The sequence below is a fragment of the Dasypus novemcinctus genome, chromosome 18, assembly GCF_030445035.2.
Source record: "Dasypus novemcinctus isolate mDasNov1 chromosome 18, mDasNov1.1.hap2, whole genome shotgun sequence".
NCBI classification, from domain to species: Eukaryota; Metazoa; Chordata; class Mammalia; order Cingulata; family Dasypodidae; genus Dasypus; species Dasypus novemcinctus.
Genome location: NC_080690.1, coordinates 50,097,331 through 50,114,984, shown reverse-complemented (window position 1 = coordinate 50,114,984; position 17,654 = coordinate 50,097,331). Strand labels below are relative to the sequence as shown.

Here is a 17,654-nt window from a genome sequence, read left to right as displayed (position 1 = left end):
TTGAATTGAAGAGACCAGGAAATTAAATTAAGAAGTCTCTAGAAGGCAGCATAAGACTTAGGGATAAGAAGTATTATATATGAACACACATAAGTAACACCTTTAGGTCATGTGGACATAATTGCTTGTCAAACAACTTCTCAAAATATTACTAATATCTCTTCAATAAAATGAAACACTGACTTGTTCAGTTTAGTTGTGTGTGTTCAAACACATCAAGGGACAATGGTGATGAGGTTAGCATCTGCCAGTTCATAAAACTCAATTATCATTGATCTGGTACTGGGGCACTCATATTAATTCTTCCATTCATCCATCCGTCAATCTATCCAAACAGTGAGCAGGTACTACTAGAGAGCTAAAGAATATAACAGGGAACACATCAAACTAGGTCTTTGTTCTCATGGAGTTCAGTTTAATAAGCAAGTTGATTTCAGTTGAAATGAATTTTATGAAGACAATAATACTGGGTAATGTGAGATTCAGTGACAAATAGTAGATTGGGCAGCTAGCTATTTTAATCTGAGTACTCGGAGAAGTGACGTTTGTGTTGAAAGCTGAAGAACAAGAAGCAACTGTCTTAGACTAATATTGATGCCTTATTATTATCTATATCTATATATTACTTATACTTCCTTTGGTTTCACATATTATCCTTTTCTGTTTCAACCCAGGATACCATATTATATTTAGTTATCATATCTCCTTAGGTTCCTTTTGTCTGTGTCCATTTCTTATACTTTGCTTGATTTAAAAAAAAAATGTGCGTTATTTATTTATTTTTTATTTCTCTCCCCTTCCCTGCCACCACCGCCCCCCACCCCAGCCCAGCTGTCTGCTCTCTGTGTCTATTAGCCGTGTGTTCTTCTGCAACTGCTTCTATCCTTATCAGCGGCACAGGGAATCTGTGTTTCTTTTTGGTGAGTCATCTTGTTGTGTCAGTGCTCCGTGTGTGCGGTGCCATTCCTGGTCAGGCTGTACTTTCTTTCGTGCTGGGCGGCTCTCCTTACAGGGCGCACTCCTTGCACGTGAGGCTCCCTACGCACGGGCCACCCCTGCGTGGCACAGCACTCCTTGCGCACATCAGCATTGCACATGGGCCATCTCCACACGGGTCAAGGAGGCCCTGGGTTTGAACCGCGGACCTTCCATGGGGTAGGTGGACACCCTATCCATTCGGCCAAGTCTGCTTCCCTCCTTGATTTTGATGATTAAAAGTTTTAAGGACTACTGGTCAGGTATTTTGAAAAATGTCCCTGCACTGGAATTTGTCTGGTATTTTCCTCATGATTACATTGGGGTTATGGCTTTGGAGGAGGAAGACCATAGAGGTAAAGGGCCATTTTCATCATTATCGTTTCAAGGGTACATAATAACATGTCACCTGGCTGACACAGAGTTTGATTTCTCTACTGTTAAATACTCTTTTCACCCTACTTTCCATACTTCACTCTTCGGGAAGAAGTCACTTTTTGCAATCCACATTTAAGGAATGGGAGTTGTGCTCCCCCTCCTTGAGGGTGGAGAATCTACATAAATAATTTAGATATAGCATGAGATATGTGTCCCTTTCCCCCCATTTATTAATTTACTCCATGTGTATTTAGAGCAACGTGAAATTATGGTTTTTAAAAAAATATGTTATACAATTTGTTGTTCAAATTGTCCCAGTTTTGGCCACTGGGATCTCTTTCAGTTGCCTCCTGTGTCAATTTCACATACCTGCACATCAATATTTGTTTTCAGCTCTTCCTTGCTTTCTGGCACTACAAGATGCTCCAAGCCCAATTTGCAATATTTCCTACTCAAGTACTAGAATTATGGTTTCTTCAAGGAGCCCTGGTTTCTTTTATTGTAGAATGGTATTAGAAACCAAAATTTGGGCTAAGTGTATGCATGTATGTTAGTATATGCATATCCGTTTACCTATAAATATTCTATATGTAGCCATATGTTATCTATATTAAACTAACCAACTGTAATGTGTTACCACATGGATCATTCTTGTCTTTTCTTCTTGCTTCTCTGTAACCACCTATTCTAACAGTGAGAAACATGGCTACCACTATCTGAAATTCATTTACTTAAATGTATAGTTCCTGTATACACTTTTGCTGTATCAGAATAGTTAACCTGCAACTTAATCTACTAGAATACAATGCTTATGTGCAGTTGCTTTTGCCTTTAGTCTTATAGATTCCACTCGTTTCTGAAGTTACTTACATTAGTCAGCACTTTCCCTCCCCTATCCCCTTCAGTCAGGCTGTTCCATACATTTGCAATACAGTTATATATTTTGGCACAGTCTGCAATCCATCCTTGGATCCCCTGATAACTTAAATGATTTTTTTTTTTAAATTCAAACATTTATGTCTACTCTTTGTGCTCTTAACTTTTCTGGGCTTTGAAAAATTCATAATGTCATGATCCACCACTACTGTATCCTACAGAATAGTTTCAAAACCTGAAAAAAATCCCATTCATCTACTCAATGCTTCCCCCTCCTTGTGAACCCTTGTTTATAGTTTTGCCTTTTCCAGAATGTAATTGCTGAAATAATATTCCATTGAATGGATGTATCACAATCTGTTTATCCATTCACCTATTGAAGGACATCTTGCTTGCCTCCAGGTTTTGACAATTATGAATAAAGCTGCTATTAAACATTCACATGGAGGATTTTGGGAGCATAAGTCTTCAAATAAATCTGGTGAATACCTAAGAGTGCATGCAAAGCTGAATCTTATAATGATACGATGTTTAGCTTCGTATGAAACCACCAAACTATCTTTCTAAGTGACTGTACTCTTTTGCATTCCCACCAGCAATGAGGGAAGCTCTTGTTGCTCCATATGCTTGCCAGCTTTTGATACTGTTAGGTGTGTGTGTGTATGTGTGTTTTCATTCTATTTCCTTTGTCATGTTTTATCTGTGTTCTAATTGGTGTGGAGTGATATTTCATTGCTGTTTTAATTTGCAGTTTCCTAGTCATAAATGATATTGAACACCTTTTCATATGCTTATTTGTATAACTAGTGAATTGTCTATATATATCTTTGCACCATTTTTTTTCATTTAAAAAATTATTGAAGTATATCACTCATACATAAACCTACATAAACAGTGAGTGTATAATAATATTTGTGAACTTATAAAACAAACATATATAACATCATACAGGGCTTTCATACCTCATCATACCACCAATACCTTGCATTGATGTGAAACATTTGTAACTAATGATTAAAGAGCATCCTCAGAATATTACTACTAAACAAGTATCTTACATTTGGTATATTTCCCCCCCAACCCACCCTATTATTATTATTTTTATATCATTTATATATAAACATACATAAACAATAAGTGTATAGTAAAAGATGTGAACTTACAAAACAAACATGCTTAATATCATACAGGGGTTCCATATATCAACCCACCACCAACACCTTGCATTGTTATGAGATACTTGTTACAAATTATGAAAGAATATGATAAAAATCTTATGACTAACTCTAGTCCTTATCTTACATTTGGTGTATTTCCCCCTTAACCTACCCTATTATTATTATTTTAAATATATTTTTATGACAGAAGTTGTAAACTTACAAAACAGTCATGCACATATACAAAATTCCCATACAACACTCCTCTATCAAAACACCACACCGTGGTGCTACATTCTTTACAGATTATGATATAATATCATCAGATTATTACATATTCATAGCATCCATTTGGCACACTTTTTCCATACTCCCCCATTATCAACACAGTACACCTTTGGCATAGATGCATTATATTACTATTAAACACAGTCCATAGGTCATTCCAGTTGTATTTTTCCCATGCTTCTCCACATTCCCACCACACTGCAATAGTGATGTATATCTGCTCTAGCCCCCAAAGGACACTCTTGCATTGGTACCATCAACACAATTCTCATCCCTCTGGGTTTACTGTGTTATTTAGTCCCTAGATTATTAATTTTTTTACTGTGATTTAAACTTTATTTCTTTGTACAAAAATTTAATGATCATTCTAAAACAACCTACTCAACTTTTCTTTTTTTTTTTTAATATGGAAAGCTTCATGAATTTGCATGTCATCCTTGCGCAGGGGCCATGATAATCTTCTCTGTATCATTCCAATTTTAGTATATGTGCTGCCGAAGCAAGCACCCTAGATTAATTTCTAACTTTCTGTCAATTGGCATTTACATCCCTAACTACCCTTTTCAGCTACATTCTCATTTATAAACCAGCTGTTACTCACTAAACTTCAACTCTGTACATTTCCACACTTTTACAATAAAGTTAAATAAGATTTTATGTATATTAAACATCAGTAGTCATCTCAGCCCTCTTATCTCCTTTAAGAATCCACTACCTATCACCAGGTCTTGAATATATTTTCCTACATTTTCATCTAAAGCTTTATGGTTCTTGCTTTTATAGTTAGGTTTTTGATCCATTTTGAGTTAATTTTTGTATAAGGAGTGAGATAGGGGTGGTCTTCTTTCCTTCATTTGGCTATGGATATCCAGTTCTCCCAGCACCATTTGTTGAATGAACTGTTCTTCCTGAGCTGGGTGGGTTTGACTGGCTTGTCAAAAATCTCTTGGCCCTAGAGATGAGGGTCCATTTCTGAACCATGAATTTGGTTCCATTTGTCTATATGTCTATCTTTATGCCAGTACCATACTGTTTTTGTCACTGTAGTGAGGTAATATGATTTAAAATCCAGAAGGCAGAGTCTTCCAACTTTGCTTTTGTTTTTAAGATGCTTCTGCTATTCAGAACCCATTATCCTTCCAAATACATTGGGCAATTATGCTTTCCATTTATTTTAAAAGTGCTGGTAGAATTTTTATCAGGATTGTTCTGAACCCGTATATCAATTTGAGTAGAATTGACATCATAATGATATTTATTCTTCCAACCCATGAGCTTGGAATGTTCTCTAAATTATTTAGGTCTTTTAAAATTTCTTTTAACAATGAGTTGTAGTTTTCTGAATACAAGTGTTTTACATTATTGGTTAAGTTTATTCCTAAATATTTGAGTTTTATCTGTCATATTTTATTTTCACTCTTTTGAGACTTTAAGTTACTTTTCCTGACATAATCCTCATTTCTAGACTCTCTTTTTTCTTTTCAGGCTGTAGCACACCCTTTAGTATTTCCTACAAAGCTGGTTCCTTCATTAAAAACACTTCCAGTTTCTGTTTATCAGTGAATCTTCTAAACTCACCCTCATTTTTTTTCTTTCTTTATTTTTTTAATGTTACATACCCCACACCCCCCTCACCCCACTCCTCCCCCCATAACAACAACCTCCTCCATCATCATGAGACATTCATTGCACTTGGTGAATACATCTCTGAGCACCGCTGCACCTCATGGTCAGTGGTCCACACCATAGCCCACACTCTCCCACAGTCCACCCAGTGGGCTATGGGAGGACATACAATGTCTGGTAACTGTCCCCACAGCACCACCCAGGACAACTCAAGTCCCAAAAACACCCCCACATCATATCTCTTCCTCCCACTCTCTACCCCCAGCAGGCACCATGGCCACTTTCTCCACACCAATGCCACATTTTCTTCGATTACTAATCATAATAGTTCATGAATAGAATATCACTAAGTCCACTCTAATCCATACTCTATTCCTTCATCCTGTGGACCTTAGAATGGTTGTTTCCACTTTACATCTATATCAAGAGGGGGCTTAGATTCCACATGGATGCTGGATGCAATTCTCCTGCTTTCAGTTGTAGGCACTCTTGGCTCCATGGTGTGGTGGTTGACCTTCTTCACGTCCATGTTAGCTGAGTGGGGTAAGTCCAATAAACCAGAGTGTAGCAGTTGCAAGTCTATTGAGGCTCAGGGCCTGACTATCACATGGTCAGTCCAGAGATTCAGTTCCTCTGGGTATACACTAAACCCCAGTGCCAACTACAGATCCGGTAAAAGTAACAGGAGAGGCTTGTGAACAAAGACCACATCTGAGTCCAGCTCCATCACACAGAAACACAAACTCCAAAGTAGGGCCAACTGACATGGCACTGAACTCCATCTGCCATGACCATAGAACCTGTGGGTCTCTGTAGCCCTCAGAAGAACCAATACCTGGGGTTGTATCTACTTTATCTGTCTCTGGGACTCTGCTGGGGTGTGCATAAGGGCGACCCCTCTCATAACCTCCTGGCTCTTTTTGGAGACTCCTAGCCATATAAATTCATTTGTCCTTTCCATTTCCGCCTTTTATTCAGGTCAAAAAGCATTTTTAACTCCTGGTATTATATGTAGACTGAGATATTCTGCTGGTCTGAACTGACCCTTTTATTCAAGGTCATTTTCTAGTTACATCATCAGTTGGCACTTGGTAGTAATCCCTTGGTGCCAGGGAGGCTCATCCCTGGGAGTCATTTCCCCTGCTGGGGGAAAGGTAATGCATTTACATGCTGAGTTTGGCTTTGATACTGGCCACATTTGAGCAACATGGAGGCTCTCAGGAGGTAACTCTTAGGCACCCTGAAATTATAGGCCTTGTTCTTATTTCAGGTACACAGGCTCACAAGCATAGTCATTAGTATCAAGGGCTCATTGTTGGACCTTCCTTCTTTTTTGGTCTTTGCTGTTGCATTTGGGGGATTGTTGCTCTTCCATCTAGGGAATGTGATAGAGCTCCCCTGGCTAGGAACTCAGCACTCCCTCAGTTGTCATTTTTAATTGTAACCACTATGAATATATCCAAATATTTTTATGTACCCTGACATACGCCCTGGAGAACTCCCTGCCAACCATGTGTCCCCAGTCAATAGCATCCCACACCAGTATTCTTCCTCTGCCATTGTTGAACCACTCTGTTATCCAAAACTTCTTCAAAAATGAAGCCCAATATATTGCCAGGTTCCATTAATAGTAAAATGGAATATAGTGATGAGTTTAAAGGTTAAATATAGAATAAATATTGATTTAGAAAAATTAAGGTAGAAATAAATTGGGGTATCAAAAAATTTAAAAATGCAAAAGCTTTGTTTTTGATGTTTTGCCTTCCATCACTGCAATAAGTGTTGCCTTGTATGCAAATTGGCAAGGCGACTTCTTCCATCTTTTCCTCAGTGTCTACGTCCTTTCTTTTTCTTTTCTTTTCCTAATTATTAAGCTTGTCTTCACAAAAGTTTTAGATCACAGTAATTCATATACACAATATACAGTACTCCCACATATCCAACATAAAACCCTTTTCCCTTCCACAGCAATAATCTTCTTACATATTCATACTATATTTCCTGAAACTGATGTACAGATATTGAGACAATAGCTTTCAAACAAGGTAACATTTGGGTTTACATTGTGGTTTATTTTAGACTATATAATTTTCTAAATTTTTAGTTATCTTATGTTTTACATTATGATTTACATTTTAGCCTATTGGCCCCTATACATTTTTGGTGTAATTTAACATGTCTTATATCCATCCTTGTGTAATATTGTGGAACACTTCTATTGCCCACACAGTTACATTGATTCCATCTATTCAGTACCTCTTTCCCCCTCCCCTTAGGGCCCACAGTGACAGTCAGTCTTCATTGTTTGAAGGGCCATGTTCAGAGATACTTGCAACAATGTTGAGGGCTTGACACGCTCGACTGCCTTAATGCATTGGGGGCCACATTTCTCTACAGAGATATAATTCGCTCTATTTGAGAACATCAATCCTCCCCAGGATGTGGGTATACCTTCACTCTCATTATATGGGTCTCTATCCAATGACATAACCCATTATGACAAAATGAGTACTCACACACTCCCTAGAAGCCTGTCCTGCATCAGATTATCCCCTTTAAGCATCTTAAACAGGTAACCTTCCTTATATTTTTGAAAAAGTTTACTCAGCATTACACTCTCAACCAAATATCTGACAATCTCCTATGTTCATATGTTCCCCCACCCTCCCCTAGTCCCCCTTAAGCCCACAAAGCCCCCCCCCCCAAAGGTAACCATATGCCTCCATTTTATCCCTTCCTTGTACAAATTCTTACCTCCGGCTTATCATAGATTTCACCCATGTAGGTGTCAGTTTGCATCCTTCCTCTACCACCCAATATCCTTTAAGCCTATCATCCAGTCTCTAGCTCTCAAGGCAGCTTGGTTTACTTATTTCATATCATTGAGGTCATGTGGTATTTGTCCTTCAATGCCTGGGTTGCTTCACTCAACATAAGGTTCTCAAGATTCATCCATGTTGTCACATATGTCTGTAATGTATTCATTCTTAAAGCTGAGTAGTATTCTGTTGTATGTATATACCACATTCTATTTATCCATTCATCTGTTGACGGGCATTTGGGTTGATTCCAACTTTTGGCAATAGTGAACAATGCTGCTATGAACATTGGTGTGCATATATTGGTTTGTGTGCTTGTTTTCAGTTCTACTGGGTATAAACCCAGCAGTGGAATTGCTGGGTCATATTGCAAATCTATAGCTAGTTTTTTCAGAAGCTGCCAAACTGTCCTCCAGAATGGCTGGACTCTTCTGCATTCCCACCAGCAATTGGATGACTGTTCCCATTCCTCCACATCCTCTCCAGCATTTGTAGTCTTCTGTTTTTATTCATAGCTGCCAATCTTATGGGAGTAAGATGGTATCTCATTGTAGTTTTGATTTGCATTTCCCTAATAGCTAGAGATTTGGAGCATTTTTTCATGTGCTTTTTAGCCATTTGTATTTCTTCTTTGAAGAAGTGTCTGTTTAAATCTTTTCCCCATTTTTTAAAAGGGCTGTTTGTCTTTTTATTTTTGAGATATAGGAGTTCTTTGTATATGCAGGTTATAAGTTTCCTATCAGATATATGGTTACCAAATATTTTCTCCCATTGTGTAGGCTCTCTTTTCACTTTCTTGACAAACACCTTTGAGGTGCAGAAGGCTTTAATTTTGAGGAAGTCCCATTTATCTATTTGTTCTTTTGCTGGTCATGCTTTTGGTGTGAAGTTCATGAAGCCATTTCCTATCACAAGGTACTGTAGATGCTTCACTACACTGCTTTCCAAAGTCTTTATGGTCTTAGCTCTTATATTTAGGTCTTTGATCCATCTTGAGTTGAACTTTGTATAAGGTGTGAGTTGGTAATCCTCTTTCATTCTTTTACATATGGATATCCAGTTCTCCAGGTACCATTTATTGAAGAAGCCATTCTCTCCCAGTTGAGAGGGTCTGGTGGCTTTATTGAATATTATATGACTATATATATGAGGATCTATATCAGAACTCTCAATTTGGTTCCATTGGTCTGTGTATCTTCCTTTTGCCAATACCATGCTGTTTTCACTACTGTAGCTAGTAGTATGTTTTGAAGTCAGGTAGTGTGATTCCTCCATTTTGATTTTTCTTTTTCAATATGTCTTTGGCTATTTGGGGCCCTTTCCTTTCCAAATAAATTTCATAGCTAGTTTTTCTAGTTCATTAAAGAATGCTGTGTTGATTTTTATTGGGATTGCATTGACTCTGTAGATCAGTTTTGGTAGGATAGACATCTTAATAACATTTAGTCTTCCTATCCATGAACAGGGAATATTCTTCCATTTATTTAAGTCTTTTTTGATTTCCTTGAACAGTGTTGTGTAGTTCTCTGTGTTTAAGTTTTTTACGTCTTTAGTTAAATTTATTCCTAAGTATTTGATTTTTTAATTTCCTATTGTAAATGGTATTTGTTTCTTGATTTTCTCCTGAGCTTGCTCATTTATTGGTGTACAGAAATGCTACTGATTTTTGTGCATTGATCTTATAACCTGTGACTTTACTAAACTCATTTATGAGTTCTAGAAGCTTTCTTGTAGACTTTTCAGGGTTTTCTATGGATAGGATCATGTCATCTGCAAATAATGAAATTGTGTCTCCTTCCTTTTCAATTTGAATGCCTTTATATCTGGTTCTTGCCTCAGTGCTTGAGCAAGTACTTTTAAGACAATGTTAAATAGAAGAGGTGATAGTGGGCATCCTTGTCTTGTTCCTGATCTTAGAGGGAAAGATTTTAGAATTTCACCATTGTAAATGATGTTGGCTGTGGGGTTTTCTTATATACTTTTTATCATGTTCAGAAAATTTACATGTATTCTTTCTTTTGGAGTGTTTTTATCAAGAAAGAGTGCTGTATTTTGTCAAATGCTTTTTCTGCATCTATAGATATAATTATGTGATTTTTTTCCCTTTCAATCTGTTTTATGGTGTATTACATTGATTGATTTTCTTATGTTGAACCATCTTTACATAACCGGAATGAATCCCACTTGGTCATGGTGTATAATTTGTTTAATGTGTTGTTGAATATGGTTAGCAGTATTTTGTTGAGGATTTTTGCATCTAGGTTCATTAGAGAAATTGGTCTGTAATTTTCCTTTCTTGTGGTGTCTTTGTTTGGCTTTGGTACTAGGGTAATGTTGGCATCATAGAATGAGTTAGGCAATGTTCCTTCTGTTTTGATTTTTTGGAAGAGTTTCAGCAAGATTGGCATTAGTTCTTTCCAGAATATTTTGTAGAATTCACCTGTGAAGCTGTCCGATCTGGGGCTCTTCTTAGTAGGGAGGTTTTTAATGACTAATTCTATCTCTTTACTTGTGATTGGTTTGTTGAGATCATCAATTTCTTCTTTCATCAATATAGGCTGCTTATGTGTTTCTAGGAATTTGTCCATTTCCTCTGAATTGTGATTTTTGTTGGAATATAGTTTTTCAAAGTATCCTCTTACGATAGTCTTTATTTCTGTGGGGTCAGTGGTGATATCTCCTTTCTCATTTCTTATTTTGTGTATTTGCATCTTCTCTCTTTTTTCTTTGTTATTCTAGCTAAGGGCTTGTCAATTTTATTGATCTTTTCAAAGAACCAGCTCTTGGTTTTGTTTATCTTTTCAAGTGCTCTCTTATTTTCTATTTCATTTAGTTCTGCTCTGATCTTTGTTATATCTTTCTTTCTTCTTCCTGTGGGGTTACTTTGTTTTGTTTTTTTTTTTTTTTTTTTTTTTACTAATTCCTCCAAATGTGCAGTTAGTTCTTCAATTTTTGCTCTTTCTTTTTTTTTGATGCATGAATTTATGGCTATAAATTTCCCTCTCAGTACTGCTTTTGCTGCAGCTCATAAGTTTTGTTACATTGTGTTATCATTTTCATTAGTTTCAAGGTAGTTATTAATTTCTTTTGAGATTTCCTCTTTGACCCACTGTTTTTCTAAGAGTGTGCTGTTTAATTTCTATATCTTGGTGTCAAATCTGGGCCTCTGGCCCTTGCAGATTTCCAGCTTCACTCCACTGTGGTCAGAGAAATTATTTTGTATGATTTTGATCTTTCTGAATTCATTGAGCCTTTCTTTGTGGCCTAGCATATGGTCTATCTTAGAGAATGATACATGTGCACTTGAGAAAAATGTATATCCTGCTGTATTCGGGTGTAATGATCTTTATATGTCTATTAGGTCCAGCTCCTCTAACATACTGTTCAAAGTTTTTGTTTCCTTATTGATTCTCTTTTGAGATATTCTGTCCAAAGTTGATAGTGGTGTATTAAAGCTCCCCACTATAACTGTAGAGGCATCTGTTCTTTCACTTAGTTTTTCCAGTGTTTGCCTCATGTATTTGGAGGTGCTCTTGTTAGGAGCATAAATATTTATGATTGTTCATTCTTCTTGAAAGATTATCCCTTTCACTAATACATAGTGTCCATCTTTGTCTCTCACAATTGTTTTGCATTAATGTCTATTTTCTCTGATATTAACATAGCTACTCCTGCCTTTTTTCAGTTATTGTTTGCTTGTAAGATTTTTCCAGCCATTCACTTTCAACCTCCTTGAATCCCTGGGTCTAAGATATGTTTCTTGTAGACAGCATATAGATGGGTCATATTTCCTTATCCAATCCTCCAGTCTGAATCTTTTGACAGGTGAGTTTAATCCATTGACATTCAGTGTTATTACTTTCAAGGAATTATTTATGTTAGCCATATTTTCTTTGGACTTGTGTTTGTTATATTTTGTTTGGTTTTTTTCCTTCTCTTTTTGTCTTTTTTGTTGCTCCTACACTCTTCTCCAACTCTGCCTCTCCTGTTTTTTTCTTTCTTCCTGCAGAATTCCCTTTAGTATTTCTTGAAGGGCAGGGTTCTTGTTGGCATACTCTTTTAATTTCTGTTTATCTGTGAATATTTTGAACTCTCCATCATTTTTGAATGCTAGTTTAGCTGGGTAGAGTATTCTTGGTTGGAAATTTTTTTCTTTTAGTACTTTGACTATATCATACTACTGCCTTCTTGCTTCCATGGTTTCAGATGAGAAATCAGCACTTAATCTTATGGAGCCTCCTTTGTATGTGATGGTTCTCTTTTCTCTTGCTACTTTTAGAATTTTCTTTGTCTTGAGCATTGGATAATTTGACAAGTATATGTTTCGGGGTAGGCATTTTGGGATTTATGGTGTTTGGGGTGCATTGTGCTTCATGAACATGTGCATCCATCTCCCTCAGTAGATTTGGGAAATTTTCAGCCATTATTTCCTCCAACACCCCTTCTGTCCCCTTTCCCTTCTCTTCTCCTTCTGGGATGCCTATAATATGTATGTTTGTGCATTTTGCATGGTCATTCAGGTCCCTAAGTTCCAGCTGGATTTTTTCTATCTTTTTATCAATCAGTTCTACTATCTGTTTGATTTCAGATATACTGTCTTCCACATCACTAATTCTCTCCTCTGCTCTTCTAATCTGCTGCCATTTGCTGAGGGTGTATTTTTGATTTCTTGAGCTTTGGTGTGCATCACCATCATATCTGTTATCTTTTTGTGTATGACTGCAATTTATTCTGTATTCTCTCCAAGTGTTTTCTTCATATTGTTAATCTCTTTCTTTACTTCATTAAGCTGGTCTCTAATATATGTTTTGAGAGCTCTAATTACTTGCCTAATGTTCTGCTCCTCTTCCTAGTTTTTAGTTTGTGCATTGGACTTGGCCATGCTTTCCTGATTATTGGTTTGGTTTGTAGTTTTTTGTTGCTGTCTGGTCATCATTTTATCTTGATGGGTTTAATCAGTTCCTTAGCTTCTTTGTCTATTCTTGGGGATTAATTAGTTGTTGTTCATACGTAAGTGTTATGTCTTCTCTTTGTCACTTTGTTCTTCTTACTCTATTTTCTTGTTGCTGACTAAGTTCCCTTTGAAGGAAAATATTAGGGCCAGGGACAGCAAAATGAGTAAGAAAAGAAAATGTGTAAAGTAGTATTGGCAATAAATGTTAACAGAGGAACAATGTGAGATCTAGGAGAATGGATATTAGCCTCATCTAAGTTGTGTAGCATTATAGCCAGTAAGTAGAGTACCTATAATGAGACAGTCAACTGAATATGGGGAGGAATATAGTATGAATTAAAAGGCCAGTGTTTTCATGAGAGAGGGAAAGAGAAAAGAAAGACAATATCAAGAGTGGATAAAAGACAAAAAACAGAACAAAGGTATTAGAAATAAAAAGCCAGACAATTTGGGGGCCAAAGAAAGGGAGGTGGAATGTAAGAGAAACAGTAGATGATGTAGGATAGAAAGATGTAGAGGAAAGGGGATAGTGTAGGTGGCCAAAATCAATACACACAGAAAGAGGAAATGGAGGATGAGGAAACACAGCAAAAGTGAAGCGCTCCCTGCAGTGCCCATTATATAAAGAAAATAAAATATAAAAGAAGAAAGAGAGAGAGAAAAAAGAGAAAAAAAAGGGGGGGCAAAGGAAAGGGGGAAAATAAGCAAGAAAAAGAAAAAGAGAAAAAAACTAAATAAATGAAAAAAGACCTTGGGGGATAAAACAGGAGAAAAGACCAGGCGACAGTGCAACAGTAGCAACCACGACAAAAAAACAAACAAACAAAAAACAACAACAAAACAAAACAAACAAACAAAAACGAACCAAAGTTTCAAGCTAGGAATCCTCTTTGCAGTTAAATAAAACACTTAGGGATCTGACATTCCCACTTTCTCACTTTCTCCCTTCCTCACTTCTCTCTCTCCCAGGGCAGCAGGAAAGCTGCTTGAGGGGTCCAGTAGGAGTTGAACCAACTCAACACAGAAGACAATAACTCTTTATTTCCAGCGTGCGAGCACCTACACCTCACCAGAAACTCCAAATATGCTATTGGAAGCTTGGATAGCACGTCCTACAGTCCCTCCCCCTTAGATATGCTAGGAGAGGTCTAATTGATTTTCTGACTCCACCTTCTCCCAGACCAAGTTTCCTATTCCTGAATGTTTAGGTAAATTGGCTTTCTCAGCAGATTCGCCTCTCCTTTCTTCCCAGACTCTCCCCAAGTCAGCTGGTACACTCCTCCAAGCTGAAGGAAAAAAAAAAAACCCACAAAAAACAAAAACTGGGGAGGGCTAGGGTAATCACGGACCTCAGATGGACCTCAGGGCGCAGTGGATTCGGGAATGGGAAGTCTGTGATATTGCAGACTCAGAGTATGTGAGTCTCTGGAGCGTGGGCTACCAGGGTTTAGGGGATACAGACCTGTAACCCCCATTTTTGAAAGACAATCTTGCCGGATATAATAGTCTTGGCTGGAAGTTTCTCTCTTGTAGTATCTTAAATATATCATACCACTGTCTTCTTGCCTCCATGATTTCTGATGAGAAATCGGCACTTAATCTTATTGAACATCCTTTATATAATATGCATGGCTTTTCTCTTGCTGCTCTCAGAGTTCTCTTTTTGTCTTTGGCATTTGACATTTTGATTAGTATGTGTCTTGGACTTGGTCTATTTGGATTTATTCAAATAGGAGTATGGTGTGCTTCTCAAACATGGATACCCATGTCCTTCAATAGAGTTGGGAAATTTTCTACCATTATTTCTTCAAAATTCCTTCTGCCCCTTTTCCCTTCTCTTCTCTTTCTGGGACCCACATGACATGTATGTTTGCACATTTATTGCTGTCACTTAATTTCCTGAGAACTTGTTCAAATTTTTCCATTCTTTTCTCTATCTGTTCTTTTGTGTGTTCAATTTCAGAGGCCATTTTTTCAAGTTCACCAATCTTTTCTTCTGCCTCCTCAAATCTTCTTTTATATGATTTCAGTGTATTTTAAAATTTCATTTATTGTGCCTTTGATTCCTGAAAGATCTGCTATTTTTCTATGTATGCTTTCAAGTTCTTCTTTGTGCTCATCCAATGTCTTCGTAATAGCCTTAATCTCTTTAGCCATCTATTTGAATTTGTTAATGAGATTTATTTGAACATCTATGATTAGTTGTCTCAAATCCATTATGTCATCTGGAGGGTTACCTTAGTCCTTTAACTGGGCTATATCTGACTGTTTCTTGGTGTGGATTATAATTTTTTGTTGGTATCTTGGCACCTAGCTTACTAGATATATTTATTCTGGGTGCAATTTCTCTCTTTAGTTTATGGCTTTCTTGCCCATTCTCCCTTGCTTGTTGTGTAGCAGGAGCCAAGGATGTAGTTGGTGTTGTAAGCTGTGGAGGCTCAAGCTGCCCTCATTGCCCCAGGGAACAATGAAGCTTCTCCCAACTTTTTCCTTTGCCAGGGGTAGAGACAGAGCAACAGCTGTGTGTAATAATCCAAGTCGTGCAGGCCTAGACTGTAGTTGCCCAGAGAGACTGATGGAACTTCAAAGCCCCTTCTCATCTGGCTATGGTGGGAATAGAGCTGCAGATGTGGGCAGCAATCTATGCAATGTGGGTCCAAAATGACCACAGTTGCCCCAGTAAATTTTTGACTATTCACTCTGCCTGCTGAATGTACCTGCAATTACCTGGAGAAGCTGGTGCAGGGCCCACCAGCTTCTTCTCTGCTAGAGGTAGGGTTGAAGCCTAGATTAGGGCTGCAGTCCTATCTGGGTTAAAGAAGCCAGTCCCTACCAGCACTGTGATTTTCAGCCAGCTGGGCTGCCCCTCATGCTGGGGGCAGAGTCAAAATTGTGGCTGCTATCTTCTGTCTTACATGGACAGTTTCAAATTTTAGCTGTTCTTAGGGTTATACTTTAGCCAGCTGAATTTACTAATCAGCAGCTGAAATTTGTGGCCAATCATCTCTTCCTCCTCTGTTTTTAGGAAATGGAGCTTCTGATTCCAGCCACACAATAGCTCCTGAGGTGGCTTGCGCCCCAGAGTAAGATAATCACTGGTCTCTGTGGTGTGGCCTGTCATTTTCCGGAGAGGTTGGCGCAGGTCCTCGCAGCTTCCTCCCTGCTGGAGGTGGGGCTGGGGCCTAGGCTAGAGATGCAATCTGATTTGGATGGAAAGAAGGTGGCCCCTGACCACGCTGTGATTTTCAGCCCTTCCGCTCCTTCTTGTGCCAGGCGCAGAGTTAATATGGTGACTACCGGCCTCTTTCTGACTTGGACAGTTTCAAACTTTAGCAGCTCTTAGGATTATACTTTAGCCCACAGAATTTACTCATCAGTAGCTGAAGTTGGTGCCCAGTCGTCTCTTCCTCCCTCATGTTTTGGCAGTGGAACTTCCAATTCCAGCTGCAGAATAGCTCCTGTGGGGTTGTGCCGCCAGTGGAGGATGGGCACCAGCCTCTGGGGTGTGGAGCGCTCTACTTACAGATCTTCTCTGCAGATGGGCAGTCTCCTCCTTCCATTCCTTCAAGAAGTTGCAGGATGCTCTTATGGTCTCCTGGAGCCCCCAAACAGGTGCTTTAGAGAGCTCTGGGTGATTACTAACTGCCCTGTAAGCACAAGCTGACTCTAGGAGCTCCTTACTCTGCCACCACCTTGCTGGTTGTCCTATCTTTGCATCATTTTTAAATTGAGTTGTTTGTTTTCTTATTAAGTTAAAAAAATTTTATATTTTATTTCTCCCAGAGGAAAGTGTGAATGCAGTTCCCCACTACTGAAAATTATGCAGTTGAGTTTCCCACATTTGGGGAAATTGCAGGGGTCAGTACATCTGGAGCGCAATGGATAAGCCTCACCCTGGGACAAGTACTGTTGTGATGTTAGCTCCCCTGCATGGTAAGTATTATATTATTAAGGTTTAATAGTCCTTTTTATATTTTGGGTACAAGTCCTTTTTCAGATAAGTGTTTTGTAAATATTTTCTCTCAGTCTGTGACTTGTCTTTCATTTCCTTAAGAGTGACTTTCACAGAGCACCAAGTTTTAATTTTAATAAAGTATATCTTATCAATTTCTTCTTTTATGAGTTACACTTTTTGTGTTGAATTTAAATACTCACTGCCAAATTCAATGTCACACAGATTCTATCCTGTTTTCTTCTAGATGTTTTATAGTTTTGTAATTTACATTTAGGTTTATATCCACTTTGAGGGAATTTTTGTGAAAGGTGTGCAAAGTCTGTCTAGAGTTTGGATTTTTTTTTTGTATATGGATATCCATTTGATCCATTTGTTGAAAAGCCAATTTTTTTGCCCATTGAATTGCTTTTGATCCTTTATCAAAGATCAATTGGCTATTATTTGTGCCATTAATCTATGTGCCTCTTATTTCACCAATAACCTACTCTCTTGGTCATTATACCTTTATAGCAAATCTTGAAACTGGGTAGAGTGGGTTATCCAGATTTGTTCTTTAGTGTTCTTTGGCTATTCTAGGTCTGTATTTCTGTAAAACCTTGGAATAAATTTCTCCATAATTGCAAAAT

General features: G+C 37.9%; 2 non-coding genes across 2 annotated transcripts; both read right to left on the bottom strand.

Moving 5' to 3' along the window:
* Positions 1 to 4,074: 4,074 nt before the first annotated feature.
* Positions 4,075 to 4,181, bottom strand: LOC111759578 (U6 spliceosomal RNA). Its single transcript, XR_002793516.1, has one exon. It is a non-coding gene; the product is annotated as a U6 spliceosomal RNA (small nuclear RNA).
* A 12,672-nt stretch (positions 4,182 to 16,853) lies between these two features.
* On the bottom strand, positions 16,854 to 17,014 carry LOC111759577 (U1 spliceosomal RNA). The gene has a single exon (XR_002793515.2). It is a non-coding gene; the product is annotated as a U1 spliceosomal RNA (small nuclear RNA).
* Positions 17,015 to 17,654: the final 640 nt, after the last annotated feature.